We start from the raw sequence: 23,804 nt of genomic DNA, 5'->3' as shown, positions 1-23,804 counted from the left end.
ACTCGTTGCTGCAGTTGAAAAGAAACGAAGGCACTATCAGCTACCTCCTGGCCTCTGTGGCCCTGTTTTTGGCCTCAAACCCATTGTGAATGGGTATCTTTCCCCCCAGCCATCAGTGGGGAGACCCATTAACAAATTAAAATTCCCTCCTGAGTGGGAATGGCTTTGGTTTCCGGGTTTCTAAATGACCTTAGTTTTAATTACCGCTGCCATGCAGGCTGGGAAGAAGCCACCATCACCGAATCTCTAATAGTACTTGCTGAGGCAGTGAAGTGCTGGGGTTTTCACAGTTTGGCCAGGCTTCTGGGTTTATGGGTGATGCCTCTGAAGGCCTTACAGGTTTCTACAGGCCTTCATGACCCTTCCTTCATGGGCCTATCCCAGTTTCTCGTTTGGCTGTTGGTAAGTTCACACAGCCCTGGGAACTTTTCCATGACCTCCAGAAACTTGTTCTAGGCCCCAAGGAGTCTCCTCTGGTGACTGTTATATTCAGGAGCCCTTCTCAAGACAGATTTCTCGATGAGACACAGTCCTGGGGCTGCCACCCACAGGCTATACTGTCCTCGAGTGGCCAGGGGAGCTGTCCGGAGCTGTGCTGCTCCCCACCTCTTCCCTCAGGAGGACGTCTTGCCCAGATCCTCCTTGTCCCATACACTGGAAGGAGAGGCTTCTCATTTCCATAGCTGGGGACGGGGTGGCCTGTGGATCTTCATCCTAAGTTGTCTAATGTGGATAAATCGAGGAGAAGCCTCCGAGGGCAGTGGGTGGAGAGCACACAGGACTGGCAGGCGGGTCCTACAGCAGAGAGCAGGATGCTCAGCGGAGCAAAGGGGACTCTACGCCAGGGCAGCTCTGGGAGCTCGGCCCGTTGGCTGTGAGGTGCTCGGGCGAAGGGGTCGGGGAGGGGGCATGGACTGTGATGTGCTGACTTGCCTGCAGAATTTACTGTTCTCTGTTTTAATTGTGAGCCTCTTTGCTCACTGAGAAGAGCAGGATAAACCAGCATGCCAAGACCAGGTTGGGCTAAGTCTCACTGTTAGTAATAAGGATAAGAAACACGTGTTGGGCACTCGCTAAGTGCCAGGACCTGGGTATTGGACTCCATGAGGAAGGGACTGTTACTGTCCCCCTCTTTTCTTGATGAAGAAGGTGAGGCACTACGTTAGTTGCCTAGGCCTGCTGTGACCAAGTACCCCAGACCAGGTGGCTTACACAACAGAAATTTATTTCCTTACAGTTCTAGAGGCTAGAAGTCCAAGGTCAAGGTGTGGGTAGCGCTGGCTCCTTCCCAGGGCTGTGAGGGAAGGATCCGTTCCAGGTCTGTCTCCTTGGCTTATAGAAGGCTGCCTTCTCCTCCCTGTATCTTCCTGTCGTCTTCCTTCTATACAGGTCTGTGTCCTAAATTCCTCTTCTTACAAGGACACCAGTCATGTTGGAGTAGGGCCCACCCTACTGACCTCATTTTAATTTTATCACATCTTTAAAGATCCTGTCTCCAAATGCAGTCCCATTCTGAGGTACTGGGGGTTAGGACTTCAACATGAATTTTTAGGGGGACATAAGTTAATAGGCAAAGAGAAGCCAAGTCACTTGTCTGCAGTCACGCAGCTACAGGGTTAGAAGCCAGGCAGTCTGACTCCAGAATCCCCTGGCTCTAACACTATTGGGAAAAAAAAAAAAAAAAAGAAGAAGTGCCAAAGCAGGGTTATGCAAATTGTCATCTATTTAAAACGTTTACATGAATTAAATAAATGAGCTCTTCTAAAAAGAAAAAAATCAAATGCAACATGATTGTGCTATTCAGAAGATAATTACTTAATATGCAACCTTAACATTAATTCCTAGGGTACTACCGGGAGGAGATCTGGTAACAGGGTAAAAGTTTAAACTCGATGGTGTCATCTTTTCCCCATTTCACGAGCAGATCTCTGTGAATGTGTATATAACCTCATCAGGGATAGTTTCAAGGTCAAAATCCGAGGCCCCTATCAATACAGAACTTGCTGAGTGGCCTGCTGTGCCTCCCTGTCCCCTTCGGACAGCCTTTCCCAAACTGCTGGACTCCCTGCTCTCTGGTCCCTCTTACCGCTGTCCTCTGTTCTCTCCGAAGTCGGGAACATTGGGAACTAACCTTCACTTTGCCAGGCAGCAGTGCTGACGGTGGGAAGGCCCCCACACCTCAAGCTTCCTTTCCCTGTGGGCACACAAAGGCGTTGGAATAAGAGGTTGCCTTTACTGTGGGCTCTGGCAGCTCCAAATGTCCATGCAACTCTGACGCTGTGACTGAGAGTTCTGCCATTGGAGTCTGTGGCCGAGTATTAAACCAAACCAAACTGCGATGTCTGGAACCCTGTTGGATCATCCCGTCAGCACCCCGGAACCCCTTGGGGCCTTCTATTCCCCTGGCATTGCATCTGCTGAACGCTGCTCAGCCGACATCATTGCAGATGACTGCTTCAGAGATGGACTTTCCACTGTGAAAATGTGCAGTCAATAGAGAGGTTGGGTAAAGCGCAGTTATTTGGTGTCCTGCCAACAGTGTGGCAATACAGCCGTGAATTAAGATGAAAACTGACACACTCACTGGGTTAAAGCATCTGAGAAGCAACTGGAATGTAAGATTTTTAAAAACAAGTGCCAAGAGCCATGGGAGGTGATGGCACGTGTCCCATGGAGGTGGCAATAGCTTTAAAACATGGTGCCTTTCACAGTCTGGCCTAGAGGTCACCTTGAGATCATGGGACAGGCTCTGTGTTCTTCTAGTTGGATTTTCCCTGGCACAGGGTCCTTTCTTTTTTTTTCCTCTCTCTATTTTTTTCTTCCTTTTTTTCTCTTCCTCCTTTCCCATCCCTTCTCTTTCCTCCTCTCTCCTCCCTCCCTTCCTTTCTTCTCTCTTCTTTCTTCAACTCCTGTTTATAGGATTGAGGGTTCACTTCCTCCAGGGCTTTCAAATCAAAGGCAATGACTTGCGTCCCTGGTGGGCACTGCCATTCCACGTCACAGAACAGGCAAGTCCTTGGTGCTGTGAGTGGACAGAAACCTTTTGTATGACAGGCTTACTTGCTCACATCCTCCTGTCCCTCTTATCTTCCTGGCCCTCCACTATCTTGCTGGAGCTGGATTCACCTGTCTTTTGCATCTGTCTTTCTGTGACTATTGGAGCCTTCAAACATGGTGTGTTCCTTTCTTGGAATTTATCACAATGTAACACATACATCATAATATATAACATTTGTTAGTGTACTCCTTTGGCCTCCGTCTCTCACTGGAGTATAAATTCTTTGAGGACAGAGATCGTTCTGCCTTTCACGATTGCACCCCCAGAGCTTAGCATAGTATGTGGCACGCAGGAGGTTCTCAATGCATGTCTGTTGAACGAGCGAGTGAATGAGTGAGCGCATTTGGGCTTGCTGCCCACCCCGAGAGGTAGGTGGTGGCTATGTCAGTCTTCTTTCGGAGCTGGAGAAACATCTAGCCAGCAGATGATGCAGACCTAAGCTGTCCTAGCACAACGTGTTCAGCTCAAGAGGACCACAGGAATACTGGTCGCTCCTCTGTTCCTGGGGAGCTTACTATCTATCTAGTCAGGGAGACCAGGTGAGGGGGGGGCATGCTAGGCAGTGTGGGGAGTGAGGAGTGAGGGCAGTCAGGCTTCAGACGGGCAGAAAGGCTGGGCGAGGGACAGGCGGGTGCAGCCGTGGGCCACCCAAACCGCCTTTACCTCCACTTTCAGCAGCTTGCTGTCAGCTCCTGGTGCTCCTGCCAAGGGTGTGCTCCTGCCGGGCTTCCCTCTGCTGCCAGCTGAGCCCCTGCCAGGAGCACTTTCTTGGGATGGTCCTGTTTCCTGCCAGGGTGGATTTGGATCTTTCTTTTTCCTGTTATCATCCCATGGCTGACTGCCCAACCCCAGGGGTTGCTGTACATCTAGACCACAGTGTGGGCGGCACCCTCTGTAGCTGTGCAATGGAGTAACCTTGGGTTGAAGGATGGAACTGGGAATCTGGCTTGGACTGGTCCACCCTTCTAATATAATGAATGAGGGAAGAGAATATAGCTGGGAAGAATCCACCACTGGATAGTTTTGTTTGTTTGTTTTATGTTGGGGGAGTGAGCCCACACTCATTAGATGACTGCCATTTGCCACGTGCCAACAAGGTGCTTTGTATATGTTGCCTTATTTAATTTTCCCTGTAGCCCTCTGAGACTGGCACTGTGATTATCCCCATTTTCCAGATGAGAAAGCTGAGGTTTAGTCTGTTTAAGTGGCTCGCCCAAGGTGGCCACAGCTAGTCAGAAGCAGGGTCCAGATTCAAACTCAGGCTTCTCCAACTCCCAAACTCCAGGTGTTTCCAGAATACCGCGATGCCTTCTAAGACCTGGGAAAAGCCAAGCAGCTCCAGAGATGGGAGATGCCACCTGGAGCCGGAAAAGGAGGCCGAGTGAGGGCGCCTTTCCATTTGGATTAAAATGCCCTCATAGCTGCAGACTGACTGGTGCCTTTGGGTCTGGGGCTTTCAGCTTTGCACTTAGCTGACTCCAGCCTCAATTGCCCTTGCCAACGCCCAGAAAGGCAAAGAAGTTCGCAGTCATCCCCTTTGGGAAGCAGCTGTGGACAAGCATCCTGGCTTATGCAAAGGTCTGGGTGGAGGCCAAGAAGGACCCAGGCCTGGCCTTCTCAGAACTCAAATGTCTGAACTACTGTGTGTGTGCGTGTTCCATTGTGGGGTGTGCGGCCCTGCCTCTCACTGGCGGTGTGACCGTGACCCAGTCCCTTCACCTCTCCGAGCCTTGGAAGCCTCATTTCCCAGATGGGAATTCAGTAGTGATACTCGAGTTGCCCAAAGGCAAGGGACAGCACCAGACCCGGGGTTTCTGGGTGATGTAGCATGGCTCAGGTTCCATGTTTCTCTGTTAGTAAGAGGCTGTGTCTTTTTTAAACTTTTTTTTTTTTTAATTGAGAGACATTAGGTTTAAAATGAAATTAAGAAGCCTTCTTCCTGACTACAGTGTGTCTTTCAAGGATATCGCTCCCTCTGGCTCTCCGCACACTAAATGGCTCCAAGGAAGGGGAAGACAGCAGCTGGTAGAAAGTGGGATTATTTACTCAGAAAGGCCCCCCCACTTTCCTAAGGCCTTGCAGATGAAGGATCTGACTTGAGCATCCCAGATCCCAGGAGAGAAAAACAAAACTCCCACTCATCCCGTAGCCCAGATGAGGAAACTCTAGTGCCCAGAGAGGTCAAGCAATTCCCACAAAACCACACAGCAATTTGATGGCAATGGCCGGAGCAGAACTCAGGGGTTTTGACTCCTGATCCATTACTTCTCACACTGTAATGTGCACAGGAAATCTGCTGAGGGTCTTGTGAAAATGCAGATTCAGAAGGTCTGGAGTGGGGCCTGAGATTCCGTATTTCTGATAAGGGCCCTGGTGATGCTGATGCTGTTAGTTTGGGCGAGGGGCTCCCCAAAGCAGGGAGTCTGGGGCCTTTGCACCCCAATCCAGGAGAGAGTAGTCCTTGACCCTGTGAAACCGTCCACCTCCCGTTACTGATTTGCACGTCATCTTCTTTCCCTTGTGCCCCCGAGGTCTGGGGTCCTCCACCCCCCAGTCCCCATGCTTCCCCGGCCCATTTTTTCTGGTTTTTGTCTTGTTCAGTCTCTAAGCACATGGCGCATCTCCGCTGGCTTCTGTGAGGCCCCGGCTTACAAGCCTACTGCTCTGGGCTCACAGCTCCTGCTCCACGGAGATTCGAGTGCCTGAATTAACTCGCTCTTGGAGCAATAAGCCACCCTGAGTGCTAACCTAGTTTGTATTTTTAGAGTGTGCTCCATCAATTACTTAACTTGCAGAGCGGCTCCTCTCTGCTCTTCGGGGAGGTGCCGCCAAAGAACGTTCTTCCTCCGGCTTTCTCGAGCTGCCTCTCTCCGAGGTCCCACTCCCCGTGAGCCAGAGTTCCTTTTCCTTGGCCTTGTATCCTTACTGTTTAGGATGGAGAGATTACTCACCCCATTTTATAGAAGCGGAGGAAACACTGAGGCCCAGATGGGGTGACAGACCAGGCTTGGGCAGCACATTGAGATGGTGCCAAGAAGCAGGTCTCCTAAGCCCTTCACCTCCCGCTGGAGAGATGCCAAAAAAAAGAGTATGTTCCCGGGCCGTGCAGGGCAGGGGGACTCTCGCAGAGCCACTGTTTTGCAAGATGGTGGTGTGAAGGGAAGTGGGCTGTAGCTCGTGTCACCTCAGGTACAATTGAGCTCCTGGCTCTGGCTTTTACTTAATAAAGTCCCCATATGCTGGGGGAATGGGGCCCAGGCCACTTCAGCTAGTGGTTTCAGCCACCCCTTCGCCACCCTAGGGGGATCTTGGGCTTTATCCCCAGACAAGTGGCCAAATGACTTGGTTTGAGTTTCATCACAGTTTCTCCCACCTCTGGCAGAGGCGTTGATCAGCAACACTCCGCCAAGAGGCCGGCAAGAGGCAGACTGGTTCCTGGGCAGGGATGGGCTGGAGAGGGCCTCTCTGGATGGGGGTGAGAGAGCCCTGCTTGGACACTCAGGGTGATAGAGACAGTGGCCAGCACCTCTGGACCAAGCTCTGCTCATGGACCTAAGGCCCAGGGATGGGACAACTTCCTTCGTGAGCACCATACTATGGGTGGACAGGGCTCGGGGGAGTTAGCCAGACACAGTCCCTTTCTCAGGGACTCCAGATTTTTCCTAGGAAAGCTCCTGTGTCTATCCATAAAGGTAAAAGCTAAAAACATCAGGAAGTATGTGAGTGTATGTGTGAGAGCATGTGTGTTTGTCTCTGTGGGTATGCCCATGTGTGTAGAGGTATGTACAGGTCCCTGTGAACACGTGGGCATATATAGGTGTATGTATATGTGCATGTTTAATGCCAGTGGGCATGTGTGTGCTTCTATGTCTATCTGCGTTTGTGTGTGTAAATATGTCTGTGAGAGTGGTTTTATGTGCTAGTGTGAATGCATGTGTGCATATGTGTGCATATGTGTGTATGTGTTTATATGCCTGTGGGTATGTGTGTGCTAACAAAATCTAGACAGGGTGTGTCTTTGATGCCACAGGACTGGCTTTCCTGCTGCCTGGGTCTTTCTGGCAGGGAGCGGTTAGTAGCTAGCATGAGCTCCCAAACAGGGACTCTGGGAAAATTCACCCGGGCTGCCATGGGATCTGAGCGAGAGCACGATTTGATGGACGGCTGCTTAGGGCCTCACATTTGTCTTCCTCTTCCACAAAAAGACAGTAAATGGTTTAAATAGGTGGTGATCGCGAGGCTTTTCACGTTTCGCCTTTTTTCCTGGAGTGGAACCGGACAGGATGGGGCTGTTGCACTTGCAGGCAACGTGGGTTTTCCTAGCCCCTCCATCTCCTTGACTTTCCTAGGGGTTTGTGTCTTCAGCTAACACTGGCCTTTCCTGGAAGTTCCCAGGCTTCCGAATGCCGTGCTGGAGGGAGGCTGGCCCAGCAGGGACCCCAGAGGAAACCAGAGCTCATGCCAAGAAGTCCAGTAGAGGAGTTTATATGGGAGCCACTTGTAAAGGTGTCAGAGAGATCAAAAGCCAAGCAGAAAAGCAGGAGGCGACCCAGAGAACAGCAGTAGCAGGAAGCTGCTAGCATCTCTAGGGCAGGAGGGAGAAGGAGAAGCTGGTTTTCTAGAGCCCAGGATCCAGCAGAACCTAGAAGATGCTGGAACTTCGGAAAGCTTGCTGGGCAGGGTAGGACCACAGAGGAAAGGATTTTGGGAGGGCAGGACACCCAGAGGTGACAGAGCCACTGCGGAGACACTGCCCAATGCAGAGGGACTGGGACATGCCTGGCTCCCCCTGCATGGCTGCCCTGAGCAGATCCACCCAGAAGGAAGGGGGCAGGGGAGCTGTAGAGCAGGGGTAGGTTCTGGGTCTGGGAGCAGCAGTGCCCCGAGAGAGCGAGACGCTCTCATTCTGGGGCCTGCGGATGAGCATCAGGGGGTCTGTGCCCCTCTGGGAAAGGCAGGCATGTTTTGCCTCCACATATGCACATGCATGTTTCTAGAAAGAGAGTTGGTTATCTTTCTTCAGGTTCTCAAGTTGGTCTGTGCCAACAAAAGATGCAACATAACTGATAATCCAACTGCCTCACCTCACACCTGGGAAATCTGATGCAGAGAAGCCCCCCAGCAAGAGTGTCTGTCCTCTTGGTCTAGAGTCCTTTCTGCGAACTGGCTGTTGTCCTTTAACTGTCCTGGTGGAGCTGGCCTATTAGGAAACTTCCCTCTCTGCTCCCTACCTTTCCAGAACCGACTGTGCATCGCATCTGCCCGGGGAACCCTCCCTGATGTCGAGCACACAGACCTGCTCCCTCCAGGGTGCTCCTGCAGCCCGTGGCAGCGCAGCGTGCATGTGGATCCCGGTCAGGTGCGTTACGCAGCGCTCGAGGCAGGCAGAGCTGGCACTGGACGCAGAGCCCAGTGTTCTCCATTCAGTCTCCCTCCTTCAGTAAATATTTGCCGTGCACCTGCCATATGCCAGACGTTTTGCTGACTGCTGGGGAGACGGCGCTTATCGAGACAGACAGTGTCCCTGCTGTCATGGAGGTAGAAGTAGGGTCAGAAAACAAACAAGAACAAATACCGCAGCAAGGTAATTTCTGACGGTAGAAAGTGCCGAGCCGATAATATAACCGGATGCTGGGATAGACTAATGAGTATTTCAGGTACAGGGGCTATCTTTGATGTGGAAGGCATCTCCCACAAGGTCATGTTTAAGCTGAGATGTGAGGGATGAGAAGGAGCCAGCTTCCCAAGATCTCGAGAGAAAGCATGTCACATGGGGACCACAGCCAGTACAAAGGCCCTGTGGTGGGAATGAGGAGAGAAAAATAAACTCGGCCTGGGTGGCTAAAGACCAATGAGAGCTCCTGCCTCATTTGACTCTTTTGACTGCCCCTGTCGTGCCTCATGCAGACTCTTCCTGCTTTAGTGGGTGACTGGGTGGCAAGAGCACCTTCCTTAGCCATGCTCCATTCCCAGCAAGGTGCCCGGCAGGTGGCTGGAAGCCACAGCTGAATTTTTGCAGTGTTTCCGAGATGCCAGGAGGATGGCAGATCCTTTCTGTTCAGTCTGTCAGGCACACAAAAGCCCTGAGATCAAAGAGCACGGGCTTAATTTATTTTGTTTATTTTGCAGAGGAAATAGCGTTTCCTTGGACTGAAAGCTCTGAAGACTAAAAGCTGAATGGAGAGGGGGAGTTTGGATTAAATGAATGGGCTGGCCAGCTCTGACCCAGTTTCCACCGGGCGCAGCGGCGATGGGGGAAGGAATTGAACTCGGGCTCTCTCTGCTCTGGCCCAGGGGCCGGTCACTTCTCCAGCCTGCACGTCCTTGGAGGTGGAGGCTTGATGGGGAGGGAGGGAGGGGAACAAAGAATGGCTCATCCTCAGGTCCCTGAGGCCTGGCTGATGCTTCCCCATCACCTTAGCAGATTCAGGGGAAGCTCAACTAAGTTTGTAGGACCCGCTGGGATGTGAATGAACTGAGAGGAAGAATCACAGATGGCAAAGGAGCACTCAAAGGGAGAGGATGCTGAGGAGTCCTGGAGCGGGCTGGCTGGGAGGGCAGGGGACATTTGCCCTCTTTGCTGTGACCAGGTTGGTGCTGTGACCAGGTTGGTGCTGTGGCCAGGTTGGTGCTGTGATTGCAGTGAGCGAGACTGGGCCGTGAGGGGCTTTGTACAAGGAGTCCTGGGTTCAAGTTCTGTTAGCCGTGGACCCCCGCTGGTTACTTAGTCTCTTTAGCAATGTCAGCTTCCTCATCTTTAAAGTGGGGATAGGAATCCCTGCCCGTCCTGCCTCTTCCACTTGTTGTAAGGTTACAGGGTGGGAAAATGCCGCCAGGCACATTCTAGGTCCTCAGTAAGTATCTGTTTTTTTAAATGAAAGAATATATGATTAACCGAGAGAGACCAAAAGTTCATATATTATTTTATAACTTTATGAGTATAAGGAATGAGAATTAATATGGCAAGAAAGTGAGGAAGTTAAAGCCAGTGGCCACAAGGTACCTGTTGGTGGGGTTGGGTGGGGTCCACCATCCCAGTGGCTTGGGCAACTCTTTCAGGTGCCCTCACTGCAAACATATCAGTTGTGTGGATAAATCTAAGTTTATTCGGTCCGTCTAGGATGGGTCATTGAGAAATACAATTCCAGGATGCTTGGGCTCATTTATGGATTTCTTCCTCTGGATTGCTTTAGAGGGCAGTTTATAGGAAGACCTTCAAAGGGAATATAGGCCAAGACGGGTGGAGGCCTCCAACTGTAGCATTTGGAGTATGCTCCGTTAATTAAAGAGTCAAATTAGTAATCCCCAAATGAAGAAGGAAAATGTGACGGCATCAGAAGAGAAGAGGTTCGTATGTAGCAATCGCTGACCAACTCCGACTGTAACAGCCAAAACCTTACGAATGAGGAATGAAGAGTCGTCGAACTTAGGGCAGATCAAAAGAGGTTCAAGAGGGCTGAAATACAATGGACTGAAACTGGTGAAAACTGCCAAAGATGGCCACAGGCCTTTGTGACACTGCAGGCACACAGAAAATGAACAAGATGGGATAGCATCACTGCTCAGGAAAGGTGACACTGTTGGCAAACAGAGAAACAAACTAGAAAGGGAACATTTCTGTTTTTTTGTTTTGTTTTGTTTCTCTGTTGTCTCTACCTAGGATGACCGTCTTTAGAAGGAAAAAAGAGACAGAAAGTTTCTTGCAGGGAACTGGAGAGGCACTTTGAAATACATTTCTAGGACCAGGTGGGTTCTACGGTAGGGTCCTGGAAAATACTGAAGTCGTGATTGTAAAATTGGGGAGTCTTTTGATTGACTTTTCTTTTCATTATGGGTTGAATTTTCTTGCTTCTTTGAATGCCTGGTAATTTTTAATTGGATACCAGACATTGGACAATTTACCTTGTTGGCTGATGGATATTTTAGGACTCCTATAAATATTCTTGAGCTTTTTTATTCTGGAACATAGTTATGTGGAACTAGTTTGCTTCTTTTGGGTCTTGCTTTTATATGAGGTAGGACTAGAACTGCCTTCATCTAGGACTCATTTTTCTCCACTACAGAGACAACGCTATTCTGAGTTCTCTACCTGGTGTTCTGTGAACTTTGAGGTTTCCACTCTGGCGGGTAGGAACGTGAACTATTCCCAGCCCTGTATGGGCTCTGGGAATTGTTCTGTCTGGTCTCTCAGGGTGTTTCTCTCTCCTGCCTTGGGTGGTTTTCACCCATGTCTGTGTTGATAATGTTAGCTAAAGACTCAAGGGCTTCCCTCTGCTGATCCCCAGAGTATTCCGTGGGTAGCTCTCTCCTTTCTGGCCCCCTGCCCTGTGAACGCTAACCTCCTGGGCATCCCTGCAATCCCACCTCATCTCCTCCACTCAGTGAGACCTCTGGGCTCCTCCGGGGATCCCTCCTCCCTAAGCTGGGGCAACTGTAGGGATCGCTGTCCTTCCCTGCCTGAGCTCCAATGTGAAAACTGTTTCAAATATCTTGTCTGAATTTTTAGTCGTTTCAGGTGGGAGGATAGATCTAGTCCCTGCTACTTCCTTTGGAGAGTCTTAGAATAGTGGGATACGATTTTTCCACCTCTAGCATTCTGAAACTTCTTGTACTTGTTAGAATTTCTCAGTGGGTGTTAGAAAATGGATTTTGGAATCTCCATTCTAATGATATTGTGGCTTATCCTTAGAAATAATTTTCATTGGAATGTTAAGCAGAGTTCTTATGAATCCTTAGAGATGCAAGTGCTGGCCACAGGAGCCAGGCTAGACTCTATGCAAACAGGTCAAGCTGGAATCACTAGTTATCAACCTGCAGGGCTTCCTTTAGCATGATTTAACCTAAAGTCCATGATAATGGGTGTTGTTATGTACTAGGTTTGCTTTTGCACCAGGTTTTGTCCTTATAGTAACCCCATCAGGTAGGTCCCACCATCCCTGTTTTCCAGATGAGATTAAGGAACTTTCCCAAATCTAGGGTTTGGATTCACATCTGCTCACCATTAAATGAGTTGCTACATTGTCCAACATCTTTATCAGCATCTTTTTTTTAAGAGCCAGTGTCTCACTCTGTTGCCCAGGCTGGAGTGCAATGGCTTGGTCATAGCTCACTGCAGCCTCCAACTCCTGGGCTAAAGTGATCTTCCGGCCTCAGCCTCCCAAGTAGACGGAACTATAGGTGCACAACATCACGCCTGATTTTTAAAAAAATTTTTGTAGAGATGGCGTCTCACTTTGTTGCCCAGGCTGGTCTCGAACTCCTGGTCTCAAATGATCCTCCCACTTCGGCCTGCCAAAGTGCTGGAATTACAGGCGTGAGCCACTGCCTTTATCAGCATCTTGATTAGACAGGATCCAAGAGCTGGAACTTAAACATGAGTCAGCAAAACAAAAACAAGGGATCAAATGGAAGACATGAAGGATCCTTCTTTGTCCCTGAATTGAGATAAGAAAACATCATCAGAAGCAGACGGAGGTGAAGTACTTATCCCTGGAAGAGGCCTCATATTTAGAAGGGAATTTAAAGATTATTCATTCTCCAGTTTACAGCTGGGGTTAAGGGAAGTCAAGGCTCCAGGCCAGTAGCCCTTGTGGTGGTGTCATACTCCTGGGCAGGCAGGAGCTTCCCTGACAGTATTTCCCCTTAATAGCCCCAACCCCCATTGTGCTAAAGGGCTTTGTGCATTTCTGAAGTGTATAATTATCCTAGCAGCCAGATACAACCTTGTCGATTATAAATAAATCATCACTTCGCCTCCTTATCACCATCAAAATGTCTTTCACACTCCAATTAAATTAACCCACTTACTTCATTCTCTAATAAACTTTTGCAAAAGTTAATCCCCCCCCCACCACCACCTGGCTCCATCTAGCAGAGCACCCCAGTTGGATGTCTGCATGCCTTGCTCTCCTGGGCACCCCCAAGTGTAACTCCATCTGCGTGATCATCCTGCCCGATCTAGGGGCTCACATTGGTCTGGGGTGTGACCATGAGGCATGGCCAGTCTTCCTGCAGTGTCTGGGGGACCTGGACTGTGCCAGGGGTCAGGGCAGCCACAGAGAAGATTGGGGTCTGGTAACTGCCCCCTTCCAGTAGCCAGGTGGGGGATGGGGAAAGGGCATCCCCCCTCTGTCTTCAGAAATAACCCTGGTTGGAGCCAAGCAGGAACTGGACAGACCTGAGTTCAAATTCAGACGTTGCCGCCGATCAGCTTTGTGATGTTGGGTTAGCTACAGACTCACTGAGGCTTGGTTTCCTCATCTGTAAAGTGACTGTGCCAACGATTGCCTTGTAGGATTGTTGTTGGGATACAGTGAGCATGTGCAGAAGCCCAGCCGATGGTAGGCACTATAGCAAGTGTCATCTTTGTTGATTGACTGATTGGCGATTCTCTGTGTCATGTGACATCACATCTGCAGACTCAGGCTGAGATCGTACTGGAAAACAACTCCCTCATTCTGATAAGTGCTGGCCCTTGTCTTCAAGACTGCGTTCAAATCGGAGCCGACGGAATCACAGTGGTGTGAGCTCCCCACGTGGGAGACAGTGTTTCCAGCAGCTTGAGGAGCTGCAGCTGCTTCGCTGAACTTCGGCTGGTGTCCTGGTGTGGTTGTCCCACCCTTTACCTAGCAAGATCTCATCACCATTTATGAGGATGGACATATTCTGGATGTGTCTATTCCTGAGAACTCTGACATTAGGCAGAGAAGAATCAGGCCAGAGAAGTCCTAGCTTAGATGGGCATTCACCTAGTGTCCCCCTGGAACATGAGCCTGCTCATAATTTTAGGCATGACACCGTAAAGCCTGCTATTAATATTGCACTAAACTCTGCAAATAAGTTTAGTAACACTAAGCCCTGGGTTGCTTTAACTATTAATATATCTCTAATCATAACCTTGTAAACATTTACGGTGGTGTCACGCCATCCTGATTAAGGTACCACGGAGAGCAAAGCTGTTTGCACCTAGTGGCTGCATTGTGATGAGAAGGCGCCTCTAAAGCTGACCTTCCAGGAAGTAAAAGCCCGATCCATCAGTTATGATGCTGAGGTACCAACGAGCCACTGTTCTGGATCCCGGGATCCAAAACCTCCCAGGTGAGCATCTCCCAGTGTGGTCCTCAGGAGTGAGCATGCCGTATGGTTCCCAGGGAAGTCGTGCTCTGGAGATGGCATTTTCATTTCATGGGCCTCACGTCATTTCATCTACCTGATCAGCAGCTACTGTGAGTGTGCCTGGAAGAGGGGGAGGCTCTGCAAGAGCCAGTCAACAAGTGCAAACATTAAATTATCCCATGTGTTTATTTATCAAGGGTTTATTGAGTATCTTCTGTGGGAGAAACATGAGCCATCATAGTAATGGCCAATGACTGAGCCTGTGGACAAGGCTGGGCACGGTGCACATTGAGTTCTCTGGAAACAGATGCTGAGTGTGGGCTCAAGATGTTTATTAGGGATCCACACCTGAGAAAGGAGGGGCAGAGGCAGGAGTGACCAGAGGGACAAGTTGCGGGCCCATACAGGCTCCGTAAAGCCTCAGCCAACCCACCAGGGAGCTCTGGCGTGAATTTGTCCAACAGAGTTGATCCGTTTGGACTGAAATGGCTGGGCCTCTATACCCCATCTCACTCTGTCACCAGACCCGGCTCTCAGGTAGGGTGACCTTGGATGACGCCACTCTCTGCAGCTGAGGCTGACCCTGGAGGAGCTGACAGCTGCGGGCTGTCCATAACACCCACTCCCTGGGCGGGGCCCGGTTCTTTCCTTCAAGGCGGGGATTGGGCCAGCGCAGCTCCATGGCAGGCACAGCTTGATGAAGGAGCTTAAGTTTGACTTGGACCCTGAAGGACAAGCCGGGCTTTGGTTGGCAGAGGGGAACGGGAGTGACTTGCCAGGCGAGTGGAGCGGGGTGAGCACAGGCATGGAGGCAGGAAAAGAGGATGTTTGAGGGACAGCCAGCATGAAAAGCATCCCAGCGTGGATGCCTGGATAGAGAGGCTGTCACCGTTGATAAATGGCCAGGGGCTATCTCTTGTGTGACCTTCTTGCTTGTTTGCTTTCTAGCTATCCTCTGAAGCCTGTTGTCCCCACCCGCTCTAAGGAAGCCAGGCCAACCTGGGGATGTGTCTTCTCAAGTGACCCGGACTGGCCTTTACTTGTTGTCCTCCAGCCAGTTCGTCTTGGGCAGCTGGGGAGATTATCTGCTTCTTCCTGCGTGAGGTCTGGATTTTCAGGGCTCAGCTCATCCTTGATGAAGGTTGAGGTGACTTCTTGGGCAGATGACCAGGGCCTGGAGAATATCCCTGGGCCCAATCACTCATTCTTCTTCATGGGCTCTTCTGAGGGGGACACAGGGGATCTGGGTGGGGTATCTCTAACTCCCAAGCTTGGAGTGACACCCTCCCCCCCACAGCTCTTGGACTGGCATCTAGGCCAGAAGCCGCCAGCCAGGCAACCCCTATTGTCCGGGCTTCTAGCAGCCCCTGCATGGTGACAAGCTGGGCTTTGGCCTGGAAGCCTTGTCTGTCTTGATTCCTCAGCGCCATAGTGAAGGGATCTTTGTAGGCGGTGACTCTGCACAGCTCCCCTGGGGGTCTGCTTAGCCTGGCGCTGGGGGTGTCGGGAGCCCACGGAGACAGAAGCCTCATTTCATGGAAGCAGCTTCCCCAGGGCCAGCCAGCTCCCTCCTGACACCAGCCTCACCCACCGAGCGTCTTCCTCTCTTTCCCGCTGGTCCTGTTCCCTTCCCCAGCCTCCCGTGACGCTCTGCTTCTCCAGCCCATGCTGCCTCTTGGCCAACGAGGGCCCGACCTTCAGTCCCTGCTGCATGAAGTTGGATTTCCCCTCGTGTGTCCTCAGAGGCCCCGGCTTGGGCGTTGTTGTGGTATTTTGGGATTTGACAAAGGAGGAGAGAGAGAGTGGCCCTGTAGCCTGTCTGTGCTAGCCTCTCTCAGCCTTGAGTAATGATTGCGATGACATCCGTGGACAGTAAGCAGGTCGCTGGTGTGATTGAGTTTCCCGAGTTATTCCATATCAGCATTCAGGAAGCCAGTCTCTGGCTGCTGCTTGTGCTAGCTGGTACCTGGTGCTGGGTTTGGGTTTCAGTCCCCTCTCTGGGTTCCTCTCTCCCTCTCAGTGCTGAGTCCTGTTAGGAAACATTGTACAGCTAAATTAACAGTTACAGTACTGGTGTAGTAATAGAAGTAACTAGAACTTTTCATCAAAGGATCTTGTTGAAATTGGTTATTCATCAATACTTTTCTGATCAGCAAATCAGCCATAGGCTCCTTTGAACAATGGAAAAACCTTTGTATTTTTTGATTTCCACATGTGTGTTCGCACTGCATATGTGTGTGTGTGTGTGTGTGTGTGTGTGTGTTCGTGTGCGCATGAGTATGTGTGTGGGGTGGGGGTGGGACATGGAAGACCCAGAGGTGGATTATTTTCCTTTAAAATCCCCAGCAAAGCTCAGCTCAGCTCACCCATGGGCAGCTCCAGGCACTTGCTTGGGGCTGCTGGATATTCTTGGAGCTTGCCTTATAGAAAGCTGAGATCCTGGCCACATTTTTCCCTGTGACTTCCCTGATCCTCTCTGAACCTGAACAAAGCTTGCTTTCCGTCTCTAAACACCTCTGGGTGGTCCTTGCTTGTTGGGATTCCAGAATTTTGGCCCTGTCTGGGGCAAGCCCTGGACATCCATCCATCTCAGAGGTGCTCAGGCAACCACAGTTGGGTTGCTATAGAAACCACATCTCACGGTGTGCTGCAGGTCTGTTTAGTTCTCCATGTCCTGCCCCTGTCTTGGGAGATACTGTTGGTGGTGACATTGCTGTTCACTGCCCAAGTGGGAGAATTCCATCTGCCATCCAGCAAGGCTTTTCAAGGACCCAATCATGGAGTCAGTCACTCTTGGGGTCTGTTTCTCCCCTTGCTCGGGGGCAGCTTTCACCTTCACAGAGGCCGCCCAGCTGCTCCCCAGGGCTTGCAGGGCTCCCTGGGGCAGGGAGTCCTCGAGCCTTTTTGAACGCCTGGGAAGCTCCCAGGATGACCTCCAGAGTGGTTGGGCGCCCTGGGGTTGGTGACTACCCTGAGGATGACCTCCACCTCTCAGCCTGGGAGACAAGCGAGGCACATCGTGTGGCATTATAGCTTTTTACAGCTCACAGACCAGCTGATAAGATAGCGAACAGAATTGCCATGTGGCAAATTAAAGTGGCTTCAAGTCAGCTAACAGGTGTCGCTTCATTATTAACTCCAATCAAAGTCATTAGTTGCTATTTAAGGATCTAGCTGCTTGGCCACCTACACCATACTTCATCCGGCTGCTGCAGCTTTTGAAGAAGAGAGAAAAGGTCTCTTTTTCTTCCCCCTCCTTTTGTCATCCTTGGAGAATGCGCTGTGGGGAAACATTGGGAAGTCTCAGGACCAAGCCTTTTCCCAGAACAGAAGGCGTCTGAACAAGTCACCACGATAACTCTGGATGCTCACAAGCCCCAGCTGCTTTAAGTAAGCTCCTACTGTGTGCCTGTCACCTTTCTAAGTTAGAGCCTTGTAGTCTGAAACAGTCCCTTGCAGAAAGGCACTTTTAGCTCCATTACCCAGATGAGGAAATTGAGGCTCAGAGAGGTTAAAAGAAGCACCAGTGTTCCCCCAGCTAGGAAGTGGCCCAGCTAGGATTGGACCCTCCAGCCTCTGCTTCCAAAGCTCACTCCCTCATGTTCCACCTGAGATCCCATGCGGTGCCAGGCAGGGTGGATTCCTTGGGTGCTAAGGACTCTGTGCTTCACGAGGGGATGCCATTCTCTCTAACTGGCGGCAACTCGCCCTGCCCGCTGTGATCTCCGCGGAGCCTAGCCCAGCCGCAATCCCCTAAGAAGAATTTTCCGAGCCATGACCACAACCCCTAAGGAGCTCTGACAATGCCCATGAGCGGGGCTGGTGGTGGATCTGAAGGAGGCGGTGGCTGTGGCAGACGATGAACGCAGTGGGTTCAAGGCAAAGAGAAGCCCAGCTCCTGGCCTGCAGGAGTGTCCCGGAAGCCTGCTGGGACCACCGAGAAGACACTTCTTTTGGGGAAGCGTACATGGGTCCCTGCGAGGGACAGTGTTTCCTACTCCTTGGGGAGTCAGTCTGGCCCCTCTGTGGGAGACTGGTGGCCCCCAGAGGCTCTTACCTTCACCTGGTTGCCCTATCTGCATGTGAGCACCCATCCACCCCAGGTCCCGGTGTCGCCATGGTAGCGCGTCTCTGGCAAACACATGAGCTGAAAAGCAAACCCGTGTTAGGAAGGAGGGCTCTCCCCACACCTTGGCCACCTGTGGGGAGTGAGGGCCCCTGCGCCAGGGTGGAAGGGGGCAGATGACAGAGGATAAACAGCAGGTGTCAGACACTTTGGGCCAGGAGCCTCAGGCACAAAAGTTGAATGTGCAGACTCTGGTGGCCACCTGGCCCTTCCTCCTGGGGCATGAAGAGGGAAGAGGGAGAGAGAGAAACCAGCCACTCAGCGAACATGTGCTGAGTCCAGTGCATATGGGTGCACGGAGTCAGACTCAGACAAATGCTGCCAGTGACACACCTCAGCTAGCATTTGCTGTGTGCCAGAATGTAGGTGACACCTTTTACCTATTCTCTGTCAACAGGTCCTCATAAAGAATCCCAGATCAGTACCGTTACGTGCCCATTTTACAGATGAGGAAACTGAGGCACTAAGCAATTAAGCCTCTTTGCCACGATTTGACCCAGGGGGCCAAACCAGCCTCAGCTGACTTCAACTCTGGGTCCCCATTGCGATCGAGGAGGGTGGGGAAAATAATTTAGGAGCTGGGACAAGAGAGGGAGTCCCTGTGGAGTACAGAAAGCCCATTCTGGATGGCGAGGCGGCGGGGTCCAGGTGGGGAGGGGAAGGAGGGGAACCTGGGTGCTGGGCTTCCTCTGCAGGCACTGGGCAGGTTCACTCCACTCACCCCCTGGTTGTGGGCCCAGAGCAGTCCACTCCTTGGGGCAGCTGCTCTAACCTGGGAGTGGGTGGGGGCAGGAGTGAGGGCCTACCGTGGGTGCAGTGGGTGGTAAGGTAGAAGTGTCGGATGACTGGGGTTAGGTGTTGGCCCCACAGGCAAGGAGACACCTAAAGCAAAGAGACCTTTCCAGTCTCCCGGGTGATGTCTTTCCTGAAACCCATCCCCACTCTGAGAGCCATGAGTGTCCCCAGCACATCTCCCTGCTGCCTCAGCTGGGAGGGGACGGTCCCCAGGAGATCCAGGGCAGCTGCCACCTGAGGCTGTTTGGCTCAGGAAGGAAAATGGCCCGAGTGGAGGGAGTGAGACTCCTACTCCCCCATTCTGCCAACTGGTGACCCTGTCTTTGTTTGCAAGACTGAAAAAAAAAAAAAAAAACCTCCCGGCCTATTGTCCAATGCTTCTATTTATAGCCACCAAATAATTAAGCAGATCAGCGCGGAGGGGCTGCCTGGCCGGTGGGCCATATGGTGCGTGTACAGGGTGGCCGAGTGGGTAATGGGAGGGAAGAGAGAGGAGCGTCTGGACAGCCTCTTGTTGATGTTCATGCTTCATTTCTTCCCAGTGTGTTTTTGGTCAACAGAAAGATTAAAAATAGCATTTAAAAAAATTCTGTTCACTGGCTGTGACCCTGCGGAGGGAGGCAGTGGGGGGTTGGATCATGTTTGTTTCCCCGGTGACACAGAGTGCCAGATTCTAAGCAGTCCCAAGAAGAAACCCAACTGAAGACTTCCAGCTGCAGTACCCCCTTCCTGGTCATCTCCAAGGGGTGTCATGACCTCAAGCTCTTGCTCCCCTCTGTCAAGACCCAAGGACTCCTTGGCCAACACTTGAGAGAATTCATCAGGTTCCCTCTTGTGTCCCTGGTGTATTCATTGTGTCACCAGCAGACATTGTGGTCACGCTACTCCTCTACCCTCACTCAAGCTCCTCCATGGCTCCCTATTACTTACAGGGTAGAGTTCAGACCTGGCCTTGGCGAACCTTTCCTGCTCCCCTACTCCACCTTCAGTCATTCGGGGCTCCCCACCTCTCCAAACATGAGGGCTGCCCCTTTGAATTTTGATTCTTGCTGGAATGTTCTCTCTCTCTCCCCCTTTCTTATTCAAATCCTGCTCACCCTGAAAAGCCAGTTACGTGCAACCTCCCTGGCTTCCTCCAATCTCGCAATTATCTCACAGTTGTGTGTAGAGTTTTTTCCTCCCTTTCCTGGACCTTTAGAGTGATCCTGTCTGAACACTCATTTGGCAATTTATCATGTTCTCCCTGGCAGCGTCTTTCCCACTATTATCTCAAAGAGTTATTTAAATATTTTATCAGCACTTGAATCTTCACATTTGTCCTGTTCCCTCCCCCAGACTGAGTCTTCCTGGAGGGCAGAAAGGGGATCTTCGGCTTCCCTAGCAAGCAGCCTTTTGTGGCGGTCACCCACGCAGACTTCAGAACCGGCTGCCTGCGTTCGTTCCATCGTCACTCTGCCTCTCACCAACCATATGCCCTTAGGAAAGTTTTAACCTCTCTGTACCTCAGTTTCCTCACCTGTACAATGTGCATAAAAAGCACACCCACTTCACAGAGTTAATGTGAGGATTAAAGCAGCTACTGCATGCAGAAGGCTTAGGTCAGGGCTCCCGAGTGTGTGCCCAGCTCCTTAGCACGCCTCCTTCCCCTCCACCCAGCACCTGGCCTGCTGCCTTGGACGTAGGAGAAGGACTGGAATGTGCTTGTCCTTTCCGTGTGGTGGGGTGTCCTTTGCACAGATGAGAAAGCTCTGACCCAGAGAGGGTAAGTAGGAGGTTCATTAAGGTCACCCAGCAAGAAGTTGTGGGGAGCCTATGGTGGCAGGACTGAGCATCCAGGGCTCCCAGGCTCCTGCCCCGAGACCTTTCTTTTCATATGTGGACCTGTTGCAGGTGTCTACTTTGCATGGGGCACCAGAGCAAGCTGCTTTTTATGGTTGAACAACTTTTCCATGAATCAGATGGCCAGAGGGATACCTGCGCCTTGCAGGACTCCAGGGGGACCATTTACATTGCATTCTGTGGGTCTGCTATCCTCTTTAGGTGCACAAAGAGGCCCTAGGTGAGAAATCTCCCTGCCAACCTTCCCACCCCACTCCTGAGAGGCCGCTGTAGCTGGAAGACACAGGAAGCATCAGGGCCACGGGGTGCCATTAAAATCCCACTGGAGCAGGGTGGAAGGCTCTGCAGGCAGGCATGGCTGTCCCGACCCAAGAGCTGCCTCTGGCCACTTTCAGAAAGACCACGGGCTGACATAGCCCTCAGTGCTCAGGGAGGTATTTTGAGGTGGTGAGCTTTCCCCAAATACCCTTCCCTGCCTGCTCCGTGCCTGGGGAGAAATCAGAGCGGGTTGGGATGTGTGTTCTGACGACATGCACAGATGTTCCCAGATCAACAACACTCTCCTTCCCACCTGCCCCCACCTGGCTCCCCAGCCCCAGAGGGAACAGGATGAGTGGGCTTCAGAAGATGCCAAATTATTTCTAATTCAGAAATAGCAGCGTTTGAGCTCAGCCTCAAAAGTGCTTTCTAGGCTGCTTTTCAAAAGAGACAGTTTTTACACAGATTTGTGATAAAACAATACAGTAAAATGTGATGTTCATGGTAGAACCTAGCCGGTGAGGATACAGGTATTCTCTGTGAAATCCTTTCAACCTTACTGTGTGTTTGGCATTTGTCTTAATAAAATGTTGCAGGGAGAAAGAGTGAGGACTTCGTAGTTGACTGCCTGGGTAGCCAATCCTGACTCTGCCCCTTTCTAGCTATGTGGTCTTGGACAAATTACTTAATCTCTCCGAGCCTTGGTTTCCTAGTTGGTAAAAATGAGGTGAGTCACAGAACACATCACAGGGTGGTGAGATAATGCATTTGAAGTACTCCCTAGGTAAAGAGTTGGGACAGTGCATTTACTCTCCAGCCGACAGATACCAGCCATTATTATTGCTATCCAATGGAGAGCTTGGATGGGATGGGGTTTTAGAAGAGGCCAATACACTAGGAAATTAGAAGGTTATTAGTAACCTGAAAGAATAATTCTAGGAGTGTGGTGGGGTGGGGATAAAAAGCCAGATGATGGAGTTTTAACAGAGAGGAGCACGGGTGGAGAAGTCAAGGCAACAGGCATAGACTGTACCTTTAGAAGGTTTGTTAGAAGTAAGAAAGAGAGCTGGGATGAGAGCTTGAGAGAAAAGGGGGTTTGGGGGATGAGCAAACTTGTTTGTGGGCCACAGGGCGAGAGAGAAAGGGAGGGAGGGCAAGTTACAGATGTGCTGACTTGCCCCTCAAAGTGTGGGCAGGTCCACCGCCTGGGAACTCGTTAGAAATGCAGAATGCTCGTGCACATGGAAGATAGACAAACTCCATGCTGGGCTCCACGATGGATTCCAGGACTCGAAGGGTCTCCGAGGCCTCCTGGATTGCAGCACTGGGAAGGTCTCAGGTGCCCAGTGTCACAGCCTGAGTCGGAGGCGCTGAGTCAAATGCTCCAGCCCAGCACAGTGGCACCCTTCCCTGGGGCTGAGGAAGCTCACGTGGGCCCCACCTGGGCCGTTACGAGGCTCCTCCCCACAGCAGGAACAGATCTGGTTGGTTCCACCCAGGAGCTTCTGATCACCGTTTTCCTCGCCACCCTCCTACCAGGCTCCTCTGACAGAAGTGGTGTCTTGGAGGAGCCCCGGGGTCAGCAGTACCCGTGCCATGTGGAATGGAGCAGGGGCTGACACCTCGCGCTGTTAGGGAATTTCTGGAGCATCCAACCAAGAAAACACTTCCATGTTTGGTGTCACCTTTGGGTTTTTACACTTTTAAAAATTTGATGCCAACAGAAAAATGAAGAGAGTCCACATGAAGATAGAATTTCTAGCTTCTCTGAACTGGCAGCATGGGGGCAGACCAGTTCCTAGGTCTCTGGGCCACCACAGTCCCCGAGGACCCATTCAGTTCTATGTTCCCAGCCTGACTCTTCAAAGCATTTTATCTTGTCATCCCTAGTTGAATGCAGCCTCTTACCTTACGGAAGGGGACAATAGTTGGCCTGGTTAAGGGATTTGCCCGAGGTCATCCATTTTGCCCACAGAGTGGCTCACGGTGCAGGCCTCCCACCTTTGCGTCCCATGTCCCCCTCTCCCTGTACGTGTCTAGGCCCTGCCTTGAGAAGCTCCACTGAGCTCTATGAAATCTGGAAGCCTGGTCCAATGGGCCTTGGTTCTGGTCCTCAGGGTGTCCCTGGGGGACGTGTTAGGGATCATATATAACACTATTTTATAAAGTCATCACAAACCAAGTTCCCCTGGGTGAGTCGATCTGAATTTCCTATCTACAAATGTTCTTACATCTCTCTGCTCCAAAATCTTACCTGTTTAAAAACTATATAATAAGAACTTTAAAGAACATTTAAAAGGCAGTCATAATCCCACCACCACAGCCCAGCAGCTGCCCTATCTTTGATTTTTAGAAATGCTTTCAATTGCAGAAAAGGCTTTTCATCCTGTGCCACTGACAGTGTATTTTAACCAAATGTCCTGCCTCTCACCCTCTCTCTCCCCGCTTCTCTTGTCTCTCCGTCTTGTCCTTCCCTTTTCCTTCCATCCTGTCCCACACGCTGTCCCAGGGCAGCACAAGCCTTCCATCCTGTCTCGAGTGCGCCTCTCGGAGGAGAGTGCTGTTGCCCAGTCCTCCTCGGTAGCAGCCCAGGCCCGCCCTCGGCAAGATAAA

The 23,804-nt window shown here is 51.2% G+C and overlaps 1 protein-coding gene across 26 annotated transcripts in view; it reads left to right on the top strand.

Moving 5' to 3' along the window:
* Positions 1-23,804, top strand: part of KCNMA1 (potassium calcium-activated channel subfamily M alpha 1) — a 725,165-nt gene that overhangs the window by 154,504 nt on the left and 546,857 nt on the right. The gene's annotated exons all lie outside the window — the stretch shown is intronic.

This window comes from Eulemur rufifrons, chromosome 28, assembly GCF_041146395.1.
Source record: "Eulemur rufifrons isolate Redbay chromosome 28, OSU_ERuf_1, whole genome shotgun sequence".
Classification (NCBI taxonomy): Eukaryota; Metazoa; Chordata; class Mammalia; order Primates; family Lemuridae; genus Eulemur; species Eulemur rufifrons.
Note: the sequence above shows the minus strand (reverse complement) of the source record. Positions and strands in the feature narration are given on the sequence as shown.